The sequence below is a fragment of the Pseudorasbora parva genome, chromosome 17 (assembly GCF_024679245.1).
Source record: "Pseudorasbora parva isolate DD20220531a chromosome 17, ASM2467924v1, whole genome shotgun sequence".
NCBI lineage: Eukaryota > Metazoa > Chordata > Actinopteri > Cypriniformes > Gobionidae > Pseudorasbora > Pseudorasbora parva.
The window spans coordinates 20,968,138-20,984,138 of record NC_090188.1 but is presented as its reverse complement, the minus strand read 5'-3'; the positions used below and the strand labels follow the sequence as shown (position 1 = coordinate 20,984,138).

At 37.5% G+C, this 16,001-nt stretch overlaps 1 long non-coding RNA gene across 1 annotated transcript in view; it reads left to right on the top strand.

Moving 5' to 3' along the window:
* Window positions 1-179: 179 nt before the first annotated feature.
* The window catches only part of LOC137044908 (uncharacterized), a 42,230-nt gene continuing 26,408 nt past the window's right edge, over window positions 180-16,001 (top strand). Inside the window, exons 1-2 of the long non-coding RNA XR_010898650.1 lie at window positions 180-296; window positions 916-1,025. This is a non-coding gene — a long non-coding RNA (uncharacterized lncRNA). The remainder of the gene's footprint in view (window positions 297-915; window positions 1,026-16,001) is intronic.

Here is a 16,001-nt window from a genome sequence, read left to right as displayed (position 1 = left end):
CATCTTGGACGTGAGGGTGTGGTCATAGCGGACACGAAGGTGTGGTCATACTGGACTGACAGACAAAACATCGTATGATTGACAGCGAGGCGGCCTCTCATCTCATCAGTCCTGTCCTGTGTTGCACGCGCGCATCCCGCGATGCACTTCCGACCAGGGCGCGCGCTTTTCTCAACAAGGCCAAGCTTGTACAATCACATGACAGTCAACAACGTGATTCCTGCTGAAATCAATTAGCTAAGTGAATTTACAAAGTCTGCGGTCACTAGAGTGAAGGGACTACGGAGAATCCTATAGTAAGTAATCTAAAAAAAAGAAAAGACAACGGGGAGCAAAAAGGCGATATTCATAAACGGTTTGGTGTTTAGAGTTGATGAATAAATAATTGGGAGCTAATTAGTTTGCCTATAGTTCTACAAACTAAGTTATGCAAGAACTTCCTCTGAAATCCCTTTTTACTGATATTATAGCCTATATAATATATATATATATATTTTTTTTTTAATCAAAATCATCATGTTAATCATAGCTAATCCCTCCCTCTGAAAACATCAGTTTTAGGTTTTCAGAGAAAGTCAACAAAATATGAAAATAAAATACAAACAGGTATATATATATATTAATATTAAGAATTATCTGTCTGCCAAGCGCTGATAAACGTTAACAGATAATTAAAATTTAAAGTCAATTTCATACCATACTTCCGAGGAGTGGGGTAACCGTAATGTGTCATTGTTCCTCTGGGTCTTTTGCTTCAGCTTCATGGACTTGGCTATCATCAGAATTCTGGTCAGACAGTCCACAGTTCACTATATTCAGCATTAGTTTTTGGACAGACCTTCTGATAACTTTTTCCCCATTCAGCTCTATATTTAGAGAGCCTTTTCATGTGTACTGTTGTCTCTGTGTTTTCAGTGTGAAGGCTCGTCATGGGCCATGGCAGGATTGGGCACGAATGGGGTATTATGGTAAGGTGTGGCCAACCAACCATTGCCAGTATAAAGAAGACTTGCGGCATACTGTAGGTAATACTTTTTGTTTAAAAATAATTTTGAAATGGTAAAAAAAAGTATGTTTATTTAGTGTGACTGTGTTTAGTTGAATGAAATTCAGATGCACATCCACCATGTTGTCACTATCATGTGTCAGGTGCGTCGTTTCACTGCCATTTATAGATCCTCTCCCATGGCCTCATGAGATGTAAAGTGCACTTCAAAATGTACTTTTTTAAAAAGTGTATTTTTCTAAACACTTTTGTGAATACTATAATGAAACAGACATTCTTGGCTCACATGTTCTTCATCTCTTATTCAGGTTATGAATGGTTTCAAACGAATGTTACATGTACAGTTTGAGTCACAAGTTAACCCTGATATAATCATTTTTAGTTAGTGTGGTGATGATGATGATACGTTTTAATGCATGAAACTCAAAGAAAGTCCCAGAGATCTTCGTCACTGGCCTGTGTCTGCCTCAGGGCCTACAGGATCTGACTGATCTGTCATAAGACTCATGTCAACAACCTCATGCTGCTTTGTGAAAATCATTTATGTTTTAAAATAATACTCCATACATGAAAAGAGCATATGTCTTAGGGGCTACCAAATAGGAAGATATAAACTTAAAATGTAAAGGCTCTTCTTTGTATGAATATATGAACTTTGTTAGCTTGGTTTCATTACAGGGTCTTATTAGTGCCTGCTTGGACCAGGGTCTTCAGTATCTCAGCATTAATTTTGATGTTTGAGAGATGACGGGTTTGCTGTTTTTGTGATGTCCCCAGACTCCCCACTATGCATATCTTGCATTTTGTTTTCTTTTTCATCCAGTTTAATTTTTTTTCATGTTTCATTAAAGCTTCAGTCCGGAAGTTTTGCCTATGTCGCCATTTCTGTTTGAAACCTGGAATTGTAGTTATTTGCGGAATTATCATCTTGACGTGGGTTGTGTATCGGCATGGCTCCTCAGCGCAAATTAATGTTTTGAGGAGTGAGTGTGGCTGGCTTAGCGTAGAAATCTAGACGCACCCTAGCGGCAGCAAATCTAATCTGCCACGAGTGTCGTCTAGCAACTTTCAATAAACTTCTGAGCTGTGAACGCCAAACTCTGGTCGGGCCAATCACATCGTGTATAGAGTCGGTGGGCGGGGCTTAACATAATGACGGCCGAGTTGCGTTTGCGTGCTTCTAGTAAACACAGAAACTGGCGATTGGCGGTCTTTTGAATCAGCTTTGACCGCAACTCACTTGGAGTTAAGCTTTTCTCTGAGAAAAGAACAAAGAACGGCACTGAAGTCATTCTTAAGAAGGGAAGATGTGTTCTGAGTTTTGCCGACTGGATACGGCGAAAGTTTAATCTTTCAACTAGCTCTGCTTTACCTTCGTTGCTCTGGTTGGTTGTAGCGCTATCCAATTGCGTGCACGCTGTGCATGGTGAGCCCTGTCAATGGTGAGTTTCCAGACCAAATATCTTGATGTGGGTCTGGCTTGTCAGGCTATGGCTGGCTGGCATTCAGTCACCGTACCGGTGTGTAACGTTACTTCGGAATCACAGATTCTACATCTTGGAAGTATGACCAAAATAAGAATTTTCCCTGCATTTTTGTTCTTACCAATCGTGAAAAAAACCATTACAATAAATCAAAGTACCAACAGTGATTAAATCTAATGATCGCTTGGCTCACATCAAACCATCCAAATTATTATTAGTACTTTGTTCTTAAATTGTTAATGTTAACAACATCAGCATTGGGTGACTATGTATTTAGTGTGTATTAGCGTTACCTGTAGTTTTCAATTTTCGTACAGTCAAATCTTTTGTTTTGAACTACGGGTGAATCTCCAGTTGTCATCTGATTTTTGTCATTTGGGCCTTTCTGAATGACAATCCGCCATCAAAATAAGAAATTTAATTATTCCAGCTGCTGTGAAAAAAAGGCATGTGATGCATCCCCACGTGATACTATTCAAAAGACTCAAAGATGTAGTGACGCAAAGACATGCTCGAATTTCACATAGAAATCCACCAGTACCACTAAAATTAGACTCATGCTAAGGTAAGAAAATAGTTTTGAACACTGACTGGTTATGTACTTGCTCAAATGGATTTTTAACCCCCAAAAAGTTACAGACTGCATCTTTAAAGTATGCACGAAATTTAAAATCACCCTATCGTTGCATCACATTCACGACTTCTAGATCTTTTGAAATGATTACTGTTTTAGCACTGAATACTACAGTAATGTGTAACATGGTAAATTAAAGTATTGGAGCAATCAGACTTAATCTCCAATCTGTTCCTGATTTTTGTTTATTTTTGTCATGTTTTCTTGTTGTTGTTATTTTTATTTAATCAAAATTTAGAGAAAATCAATACAATACTTTTCTCTATTAGCCGGACATTTTGATCACTTGAGCAAAAACAATTTATGCCAGACCAGGGGTCCGTTCTTTGTACATCGCTAACTCAGTTAGCTGGATTTGATGGTTGACAATTTGGCATAATCTTGGATTATTTGGTTCTTCAAGGCTCATCCCGGACTTGTTGTCATAGCAACAGGTGATCTTGAGGTGATACTTAAAATCTGTCCCAGCCACTGCTACTTTATTACAAAAGTTCTTTACTGAACTAGGGGCCTATTGCACAAAACTAGGATAAAGGATTAAGCCAGGATATCTTGGTGATCTTGTCATTTGTATGCAAAATTTAGTACACCGTTCTCGTGTTAACGTAACTTGAAGGCACACTCACACCAAGAACAATAACGATAACGAAAGATAACTGTATATTAGTGGAAAAATCGAGCCAGGATCACCAAGATATCCTGGCTTAATCCCTTATCCTAGTTTTGTGCAATAGTGCCCGGTTTTTCAAAAGGTTTAATCCGGATAAAATTTATCCGGATTTAGTAATCCTTTTTGTGCGATCCGTGATCACTTAATCCAGGTTACTTTTGGAGCCAGTTTTTTAAAGCAACATCGGATTGGATCAATCTGATCCAGATAGGAACTTTTCAGGATCACTAAATCTGGATAACCAGTGCTCAAACATGATAGGAAATCACAATGTAGAACTAAATGTAAAGAGCAACAAGTAGAATAGCCAGTGTGAGGTCAATATAAGTTTATTATTATTTGAAATGAAAACACACACATTAAAAAAACAAAACAAGAAAAACCCCACCCCATCCTCTTCCAGCAGTCCGCTCATCTGAGACCTACAACACAAACACTGTGCATTGAGGATATTTAAAACAAGTATCAAGTATAGATGTACTGTAATCATTGCATCACTAATAAATATTCTAAAAACAAAAATATTTTCGATTGTGATGAATATATATATATCAGTGACAGAATAAAATGTATTGTTTTTGGTCAATTTTGACAGCTGTTTGGGGATTATTTTATGAGGCCAAACTCTTTCTACTTTGCTGTAGGCCTATCTGAATGGGAGAATACGTTAAAGCCTACCTAATCACTGTAGTCTGACGGATGAACAAATCAAATTAAAACCTAAAGAATAAATAGGATATCTTGTAAGATATTGCATGATCCAAATAAAGTATTATTTGATACATTTTTAAAGTTTTCATTACATTTTGGCCATGAAATCCACGCTGAATCCACCCTTCTGATGGGATCAGTTTAATCCAGATTTTTTGGATCAAAGTGATCCAAATCCTACAAAAAAGTTCTGAAAAACCCAAACTAAAGGTTTGATCCTGATCAAAACCAAGATTGGATTACGTGATCTAATCCGATTATATAATCCGTTTTTTCTTTTGAAAAACACATTTTCAAGATTTGATCCAATCCGTTATCCAAAATCCTAGTGGATTACTTTTGAAAAACTGGACCCAGGGGCAATACTAATTTTAAATAATAATAATATAAAAGTTTATTTGAAAATAATATTATAATGTAATGTAAAAGGTGTGTATAATAGGCTACTATAGGCACAATCACTTGATTGAGAGAATTATTTGTGATGGAATTATTACTTTATAGTTGTATTGGAGGTTTACACACTTTGTGCAGTTAATTTTCATCGTGCATTAAATTTGAGTGATGATGACGGATATTATGGGAGTAAGATAAGGGATATGGGAGCAGATAATTTGATCTTGACCCTTAAGAAACCTTAATTAATACTGTCACGTGACAAATCTGCTTCAAATTGGAAAAAAATTTGAATTACAATGTTAAAAATAAAAATGTAAAGGGTGTACAAATACTATAAAATAGTGAATATAAATAATTGGGCAAAAACAGAGCACATATAATTTATCTAACTTTTATGTTAGGTTGGTCATTTGGATGTTTCCTTATAAAGGTCCTGGCAGAAATCGTGTTTTTTCTTTTTTTAATTTGTCAAAAAAAAATTTGCCAGGTGACTTTTTTAAATTATATGATGTCATTACGTTGTCTTGACACCAGCCAATCGCTGCATTGTAAATGTCTGATTTGTTACCATGTTGTGCCCCATTACTAACACCCCTTATTCCAACCACTCTTCTTTAAAACATGATGGCGTTTTATTTCACGTACCGGTATTAGCTCTTCACGTTGCCTCTTGAGCTATATGGACCGCATACATGACTCACTGACGCTCACACGCGACATCATTCTCTTTCTATGAAACCTGTAAACTGCATTTATCGATTCTAACACAAGCGATACTAACTCTATAGCAACTGAACAGAGCACCTCAATTATTTCTCATTTAAACTACAATCAAAAGGATTTCTCCACATATTTCGCGTCTGTGTGCCGTTTGATTCTTTCTGCTAGGCTGCGTGCAGCTTAGAGGGAACATTGATCGCAATGGCTTGCGATAACTGAATGATTTTAAGTTACGTAAAGTCAAAATTTTAGGTTCACGCAGTAGAGAATAGACTGGACAATTGAGTTACATAGTATGTGTGTGTGGCAAGCAGCGAGGCGAGGGACCGTGAGAGCGGAGAATTAAGATGTAACTCTGAGATTTTAGAGAAAGCTGACCTTGTGGGCTGACAAGACTTTACCTAGTCAAACTTCCCAAATCAAATCTTTTGTTCTGTTATATTATGGCACTGGTGGAGTAAATATATAGAAAACTGCTCATCATTCCTCCTCCTTCACTTCTCAATCCTCATGCTAGCACATGTGTCCCTGGAGTATAGATTGAGCCGGCCTAGTTGATTGCTGTTGGTGTGTTCTTGTAATGTTGGGTTGGAGAGTGTTGTGTACTTGATCAGGTTAAGAATGACTTAGATTGATGGCTGCCCCTGAAACCTAATATCCTTTCCCTCTATGGCTTATTCTCTGATGAATGTAATCAGGGACAGCTACTCACAAGCTGACAGCAGGTTAGATTTCTCCAGATCAATGGCGATCTCTTCTGTCCTTTAGTCTTTCTTTATAGCCAGTCATTGTTAAAAATCACACCTCATTCACCTAGCTGTATCTAGTGATGTGGAAGAATTTGAGCTGTATGTGAGAATACAATTTAAATATTGTAATGTGAAATATGATTACACTGTAAAATAACAATTCTTTTTAAAAATATGTTTTAAAATGTAATTTAAAAATGAATTTTCAGCAGTCATTACTACTCCAGTCTTCAGTGTCACATGATCCTTTAGAAATCGATATATATATATTTTTTTTGCATTCCATTTTAAGAGTTTATTTAAATTGATATATTTTACTTTTTTTCCCTCACAAATTATGCATTGTTTATTTTCTGGTTATCAAATAAATACAGAAAACATTAATTTATTTGATCTTTTAATCATATGAAATTAAACAAACTGTTTTGTCAAACAATTTGCAATGAGCTGTACTGTTAAAATAAAACGTTTTTTTTTGTTGTTGTGATTATTCCTTTAAATAAAGTTTTGATTATGTATTAGCCGCTTATTATTAGTGTCAGGATTATTAATACATTGAGATCTAAATTCTACTGTACAACAGTAATATATTTTTGTCAAATTAAACTTTAACTTTGAGTTTATGATATGACGATTAGTTTTTCTCAAATAAAACGGTAAAATGCTTGTGAAAGTGACTCAGAGTGGCTCTGGAGGAAAAGTTCATGCATTCATGTCCTCATAGTGAGGCGGCAGAGACTGAAATCGCAAGCGTCATGCATGCTTCTTTCTGTGTGTCTCTTTGTGTGTGTGTGTGGGCATGTTTTTGTGACATATGAGGACACAAATGTGTATAATGATATTGGTATGACATAGGTATTACAAGGAGAGGGTGAAATATGAGGACATTGGCCATGTCCTCACTTTTGAAAATGCTTATAAATCATACAGGATGAGTTTTTTTTTTTTAGAAAGTAAAAATGCAGAATGTTTCCTGTGATGGGTAGGTTTAGGGGTAGGGGCAGTGTAAGGGGATAGAAAATACGGTTTGAACGGTATAAAAACCATTACTCCTATGGAATGTCCCCATATGTCACAAAAACAAACGTGTGTGTGTGTGTGTGTGTGTGTGTGTGTGTGTGTCTGTGCGTGCAACTATGTGACTCTGGTAATGGAAACATCTGCACCATTTGTTTACACAAAGACACACAGAATATGCAGGATTCATATTTAAAAAGTCTTTATGTGGTTTAATATTCACAGACTAGACTATTGAAAAATAAAATTGGTTCAGTTCTGCATATATATATATATATAAGTATATAATTTTTTTATATATATAAATCTATAGTATATATATATATAGTATATATATATATATATGTGTATTTTTATGTGGTCAGCCGTGTTTTGATGGGGAAAAAAGTACCATCCTTGTTAGTATAGACCTGTTAAGCCCTGTTAAGACCCATTGAAGCTCCCCTTGTGGCTATCTCATTTACATAAAAAGCTCCCAGTTACAAAAAAGCACTGTGAAATTGGATGGCACATGGAATTCTCCTACTCTTGCTGTAATGCAAGAATCTGTATTTTCGAGTGCTCCCTGTATAAGTAGTACTGTTGGCTGACTGCTGTTTAGCACACATTCAGCGAGGGCATCGCACAAGCTCATGTGAGTGTGTCGAGGCACAGAGGATACATACAGGGGCTTTAAAAGGCTCTAAACCCGAGCTACCGCATCTGCGAGCCTGCATACATCACTCTGTTTATCGCTGCCACCGCTAATTGAACATAGGCTCACAGAATGGTGCCCCCATGTGTTCCATAGCGCCGCACAGCCATTGGCTGTTGTCGCGGCGACGCAGCCATTAATGAGACAGGGCCGGGAAGATGGATTACCCAGTGCCATATTGCCCATCATCCCCAATCAAGAACCACCCATGGAAATTGATTGTTCTAATTTGCTCTCATTATTATTATAATACCCGGACAAAATAACACACACGGCTCGCTGTCAAAGCCGTGAAAACCAGCCATTAGTTATGGGGGAGACAGCAAATGCGTTTTATGAGTTTCGCAGTTAGTTGAGACGTTGGATGCAAACACATCTTAATCAGATTTCCCCTCCCTCCATCATGGTGATATAGCATCTCATTATCTCCACCTCAGAGAGTGGTGGAAGAGAGTACACATCCATTTATACTTTAATGTCAGTGTCACAGTTTTACTTCGTGAATAATGCCTTGAACTTTCCGTGAACAAGAACAGTAGCGATTGCTGATCCAAATGGCAGAGCGGAAAACATTACGCTCTAGCCAGGTTGAAAAGTATTACCCTGGAAACAAATGAGTAAAAAAAACTGGGGTCTAATTTGTCGACTTTGCCGTAGTCAGCAACTTCATCCGCTTGTCTCTCATAAGAGTTCTTGTTGTTTTTAACGCACTCATCAGCTTTCCTCGGACAGTTGAGAGCTGCTCTTTGGGTGCTTAGTACCCCATCTAACCAAAAAGAACAAATGGTCAATACCTCAGGATGTGTCATGCGGGATGACTATAATTAGTTCTTTCTCTACTTCAGCCAATGATGTACATCATAAACGCTTTGTCTCCAGAGCCAGATTAAGACCGCAGCCCAGCGCTGCTCCCAAATCCTCCCTGCTTACACTGCACTCTGTCTGTCTCCCGAGTCCCTCGCATTATATATGCAAGAAGTTATAAGGCATGGAAACGATCAAAGCAGGATATGGTTATGCATCCCTAATCACAAACTAGCCCCACGAAACCTCGGCGGTCTCGCCCTTTTTATTGGGCGGTGGTGAGGAAACGGCAGGTAAATCAGTTGAAGATTACACCTCCGATAGTTTTATGACAGAGCCAGGAGTCCCATCAGGGAGGAATTTCTAGCGTGGTCAGCAGCATATGAATGGTGAGGGACATCGTCTGGAATTAGGGCTGTAATTTAAAGCACTCTAATTACAACGATCACTTACATCCAGGCTTTTACTTGTGTCGCAATGTAATAGGATTAGCAATGCAAGTGGAGAGCTTCCGTGTTGTTTTCAAATCGTGCCAAATATGGTGTAGTTTTATGTGAAATTTGAATTTCCATGGATGTAGAGAGCTTTTTTTAAGGTATTAAAGGGTTAGTGTAGCCAAAACTGTAAAATTGTGTCATTAATTACTCACCCTCATGTAGTTCCAAACCCGTAAGACCTTTTTTCCTCTTCGGAACACAAATTAAGATATTTCTCAGACCTCTCCATAGACAGCAATGTAATTAACACTTTCAAGGCCCAGAAAGGTAGTAAAAACATTGTAAAAAAGTCCATGTGACTCCAGTGGTTCAACCTTAATTTTATGAAGTGGCAAAAATACATTTTGAGCATGAAACCAAACAAAAATAATGACTTTATTCAACAATTTTGTCTTGTCTGTGACAGCCTCTTATGCATTTTACATGGTAAATGCAGCACTTTCGAGTTCTATGGCAGTGATGCTCATGTGAGCACCATGACGCATGCGTGTGGTGATGATTGTTTTTACAATGCAAACTGTTTAAGAGACTGGCACAGATACTTTGTGAAATTAAGGTTGAACCACTGTAGGCACATGAACGATTTTAGTGTTAGTTCACCCAAAAATGAAAATTCTGTCATTAATTACTTACCCTCATGTTGTTCAACACCCGTAAGACCTCTGTTCATCTTTGGAACATAAATTAAGATATTTTTGTTGGAATCAGATAGCTCAGAAAGGCCTCCCTTGACACCAATATCTTTTCCTCTCTCAAGACCCATCAAAGGCACTAAAGATGTCGTTACAAAGCCCATCTCACTACAGTGGCTCTACAATCATTTTGTTTTTATTGTATTGTTTTTATTAAAACGACTTATATAGTGATTGGCTGATTTACAAAAAACAGTTTTCTGAAGCCTCTGAGCTTAATGAATCAGCGTATCAATTCATGGTTCCGTTCGCCAAAGTCACATGATTTCAGCAGTTTGGCACATTATCCGAATCATGAATCAGTACGCTGATTCATAATGCTCCGAGGCTTCAACGCTATGTTTTGAAATCGGCCTATCACTATATAAGTCGTTAATTAGTTTTTTTGTAAAAACTATTCTAGGCGCTTCATAAAATTATAGCAGAACCACTGTAGTTTTGCATAATTCTAATTCTTTTTGGTGTGAAATCTTTACGGACATTTATGAAGTAACCCTATGAGTAAATTTTATACTTAATATTTTAACACTTGCTAGACCGTAGCAACATTAAGTTTACTTTGATTTATACGTTTCTTTCTTACGTTTTACATCTTACGTTTTTTTCTTTAAAAAATAATGTTAAAATATCATAGAAAATATAGTCAAATATGGTACATGACTCATGAGGCATTTGAGGGATGTTTAGAGCTTTGATCATAAAACAAATCGTTTAAATATCATCTCACTAAGACATATTACTAGGAGATTTAGTGTGTCAAGCTACTAGTATTTATATATGCATATGCAGTAGTCACATTACAAGCTATCACAATTTCAACTTGATTTTGCCATATAAATATCAGAAACTGCACTAAAAAATTTATGTTTTTTTCCTCCTCGAGTATGAGCTCCATATTCTCATATGTCACAGTACATGAGCCATTAAAGACTGATGTATCAAATATGATACTCAACAAAAGACAAGGTTCAGTAATCTGTTTAGTGTTCCATTTCAGAAATGTAGATTTTTCTGTCGATTATTTCATGTCAGGCTTTACAAGGTTAAAGAATCCTCTCTCTAATTTATGAACACACTCATTTATTTCAAAAGTCATAGTTACAATATAAGTTCTTTCCTGAGTATCTTGCATTAATTTGAGTTGTTTGATTGATTCATTTATGGGTATGCATGTGTATGTGTGTCAGCCCTTGGGGTATGAAGTATGGTGTAGATCCATCGCATTGTCCCATTCTCCTGCTTTTTCCCCGACAGGGCCCAGTGTAACCTTCAGCCCTACAGGGGAGAGGCTTGTAAATTACCACTGGAGTTTTCCCTCTCACCCCTGCTGTCATCATTTCATTAACCCCATCCTGATCTCCTCCGACCTTGACTGCTTGCTTTCACTCACAGGGGAATGGCCTCTCTCTCTATCCTGCTTCCTCTCTTACTTTGTGCCAAACTGTGTTGAGCTGCAGCCAGTACATATGTCACCCACAGAATTATGGGCTTTTAGCTAATATTATTGTGAGATTTTATGAGAAAATATATATCAATTGCTCAGATGTGACTTTGTCACAGATGCCATATAAACATCAAAATGAACCCACTGACTGTCAATTAGTGCGGCTGGACTTGAACAATTAATCTCCGTTTTATTCTGAATAAACCAATTGTTTGGTTTCAGATTCTTGGCTCACACTTCCACTGAAACAACTTTTCCTTTATACGGAAGTCATTTAGGCCACTCGGGCAATTGAAAAGATGACTAGTTACTGAAAATATATTTTGGTATTGATTTAGCAAACTCATTTGGCCTGCCTTCCTTCTAGCGCAGTGGTTTTCAACCAGGAGGCGTGGGACTCACTAGGGGGCCTCAGCGAATTTCCAGCGGGGGCCCAATAAGTCTTAAAATGATTTATATTCCATTATAATAACTATCTTAATTAAAATACTAAAAGCAAAACACTTTAAGATGTACAACATTAAACTTGCATCATTGGGTTTATTTATTTTTATTACAACAGAAGTTCCAGAGGTACATACTAGCAGACTGGAATCTTTAAATATTGTCTTGGATAAATAGGGCCTTGGAGTCACAAATGTTGAGAAAATGTTCTAGTATATAATGTCCACATTCCAATCAATTCTCAATGGATAACATCAAATACCACTCATAAGGTTTTATTATGGAAATCCTTTTTCACTCGGAAATGTCACGTTACAGTACAGTAAAGTAAAGTACACTATTTTGCAAATGTAAAAGAATTCTGAACATTAGTAGTCCTCTTTCTGTTTATGTGCATAAAATAGCTTGCTTGTAATTGTATAAATAGTGTGTGTGTGTGTGTGTGTGTGTGTGTGTGTGTGTGTGTGTGTGTGTGTGTGTGTGTGTGTGTGTGGCCTGTGAGTTACAATCAATAGCTGTCTACCAATTCACATGGATCCTGCCTGCTCCCTACAGACTGAGCAGGGTATATTTCCATAAGAGCAACTTCACTTTGCTTTTATCTAAAATGATTATGAATTCAACTAATATTTTTTATCAGTATGTGAGTTTTCCATGACCTTGAGTTATAAATATTGGAAATTAAGTATGATATTATTTAATATACATAGATAAATACATATACATTTTTAAAGAAATTGTTTTATTTGATAAGGATGCATTAAACAAATTAAGTCAATAAATGCTTTCACTATATTCTTATTTTACTGTATTTTTGATCAAATAAATGCAGCCTAAGAAATAACAAACTTCTTTTAAAAACATTAAAAAAACGTACCATCGCCAAACTTTTGAACAGTAGATGTACTATAATGTCTATTCATATACAAAATACATTATTATTATTACATGTAAGCTAATCTTAGTCATATTATTTTTAGTGATAGCATGTTTAACATTGACACAAACATTTTTTTATTACTTAGCAGTACAACCCTAACTATTGTATAACCCAACCCATCATAAATGGAATTTATGATGATGAGTTGGGTTATACAATAGTTAGGGTCAATAACTATCAAGTAACTGCTTTTGAGGTCAATTAAGTTGAATAAAAACAATGGCGCCCCCATCTTTTCATTATATTCAGTTTAGTCTCTTAATGTAGTTCTAAGTTGGTGTGTAATGTACTGTTGTCAAAAGTACCCATTTTGGTACCGCTGTTGAGCAGATTCTTAATCACCTCTGATTGGCCGATTGCTCATCGGATATCTCTGTAAATAGTACACTGATCAATGCATGGGGGTGTTTGAAAGCACAAGCAGGCGTCTTATCAGTGGACCAGTCCATTGATGGATGTCTGCTTTCGAATGCTCCTGTGTGTATCTATGCAAGCGCTCAGTGAAGAGCAACATTGATGTATATTTTCAACATGTTTTTGAAGCGCTGATCATTGTAGTCAATCACAGACATATTTGATGAGCGCATGGGCACAATGGGCAATCAGAGGTGTTTACGATTCCGCTCAGCGCATCACATTTTTAAAATTTCAGTACCGACTTGATACCAAAGTCAATACATTTACTGTTTTCTTTAGACTGCATGTATTACGCTTCCTACATTACTCTTTGGATTGGCACTTGATTGGTCTTAGTGTGTACAAACCCCCCTGAGATCCTGTCTTTTATGGTGAGTATTCGGCTGAAAACCATAATTCTGTTTACTCTATCCTCATCCTTATCAGAATAGCTCAAAAACTGGAAGCAGTTTGGAGTGTAAATGTGAGAGATCTTGCTGATGCTGCTAACTCTCTGCCCGCAGCTGTGGCATCCAGCTCTCCTTCGTTCCTTTAGAATTTATGCACTCACTCAGCAATGTTATTACAAGTCAGAGTTTATTGGGAAATTGTTACATTATGTGAAGTGTCTAACAAATTGCTTATGCTCCTGTAATTGGGTTACAACAGGCGTGCTCTCCCATTGGTGAGATTAGGCAGGCTGGGCTCCCACCGATCTCACAACCCAAGCAGTAATTTTATTTGTCTTGCCTCGCTCTCCCTCTCCTAACAACATGGCTTTCTCTGCCTCCTTGCCAGATGTCTGTTTGGAGGAGCAAGCTTGTTTTTTGGCCCCTGACAACGCAATTACAGCCCCGTCAATTGTCGTGTGTGTGCATTAAGTACCTCCCCCAGAACGAGGCCGATTAATGAAGGGGCTCCTCGGGGGCCGAAGAAGCCCCAGGCACCCACACACAGGAGAGAAACTGTTGTTAGGGGTCAGGCCGTTACACATGCTCCATATTAATGCTGGTGTGTATGTTAGAAAGTAGATTATATGGTACGGCTTGACCACAGTTTAGGATGCTACTCATCTACTAGTATTATATCAGTGCAGAGATGCATGTGTAATATATATTACCACATGAAAAATTATTTTAAAATCATGAAAATGTTTTAAAATGCAGCTATATGTAGTATTTACAGTAGTAAATTAGTAGTAGTAGTAGTTACAGTATGTAAAATGTGTAGTAGTAGTAGTTACAGTATGGAAAATGAACATTTTTTTCCTCCTAGTGTATATCAAAACTGGTCCAAAGAAGGAACAGTGGTGAACTGGCGACAGGATTGTGGGCGGCCAAAGCTCATTGATGCAAATGAGGAGCGAAGGTTGGCCAAGCTATTGCTAGTGCTTATAGAAAGGTGCAGAATACACAGTGCATTGAAGTTTGTTTTGCTTATGGGGCTGCATAGCCGCACACCAATCAGGGTGCCCATGCACCCCTTTCCACTGCCGAAAGCACCAACAGTGGGCACGTGAGCATCAGAACTGGTCCACGGAGCAATGGAACAATTAAAAAAAAAAAAAATCAGGTCTCCAATTTAACATTTTCTAGTGACTGATCACATCTAAATTTTTCAGTTGGCCGAATTTAATTTCTGTGAATTAAATTGCATCAGTTCACAGAATTTCAATTCCGCCAACTTAAAATTTTTGATGTGATCAGTCACTTGAACATTTTAAATTGGAGCAAATTTTATTTATTTTTTACAGTGAAGAAGGTGGCCTGGTCTGATGAATCATGTTTTCTTTTGTGTGCGTTGATTACCTGAGGAACACATGGCACCAGGATGCACTATGGTAGGAAGGAAAGCCGGTGGAGATGTGTGTGATGCTTTGGGAAATGTTCTGCTGGGAAACCTTGGGTCCTGCCATTCATGTAGATGTTACTTTAACACGTACCACCTATCTAAGCATTGTTGTAGACCATGCACACCCTTTCATGGAAACGGTTTTCCCTGGTGGCTGTGGCCTCTTTCAGCAGGATAATACACCCTGCCACAAAGCAAAAATGTTTCAGGAATGGTTTGAGGAGCACAATGAGTTTGAGGTGTTGACTTGGCTTCCAAGTTCCCCAGATCTCAGTCCAATTGAGCATCTATTGGATGTGATGCACAAACAAATAAACAAGTCCCCAAATTACTAGACTTAAGGGATCTACTGTTAACATCTTGGCGCCAGATACCTTACACACACACACACACACATATACACATACACACACACACACACACACACACACACACATACCGATCAGGCATAACATTATGCTATTGAGGATCCCCCTTTTCCTACCAAATCAGGCCTGGCCCGTCAAGGCATGGACTCCACTAGACCCATGAATATAAATATAAATAAAATAAAATAATTAATTTGTCCGTTCATTCATTCATTCATTCATTCATTCATTCATTCATTCATTCATTCATTCATTCATTTGGCGTAGCCTCCTTTCCCCAAGATAACAGATCTTCTAAAATGCCTGATAAGTTTGGAGAACACCTGGCAAGAGATCTGAGACCATTACATCACAGAATATCTCCAGATCCTTCAGATTCCCAGCTCCATGTTGGTGATGCTTCTATTCAGTTCAGTTTTGTTTTCAGTGACACATTTTTGTGTTGATTTCATGTTTGTTTTGGATCATTGTCCTGATCCAA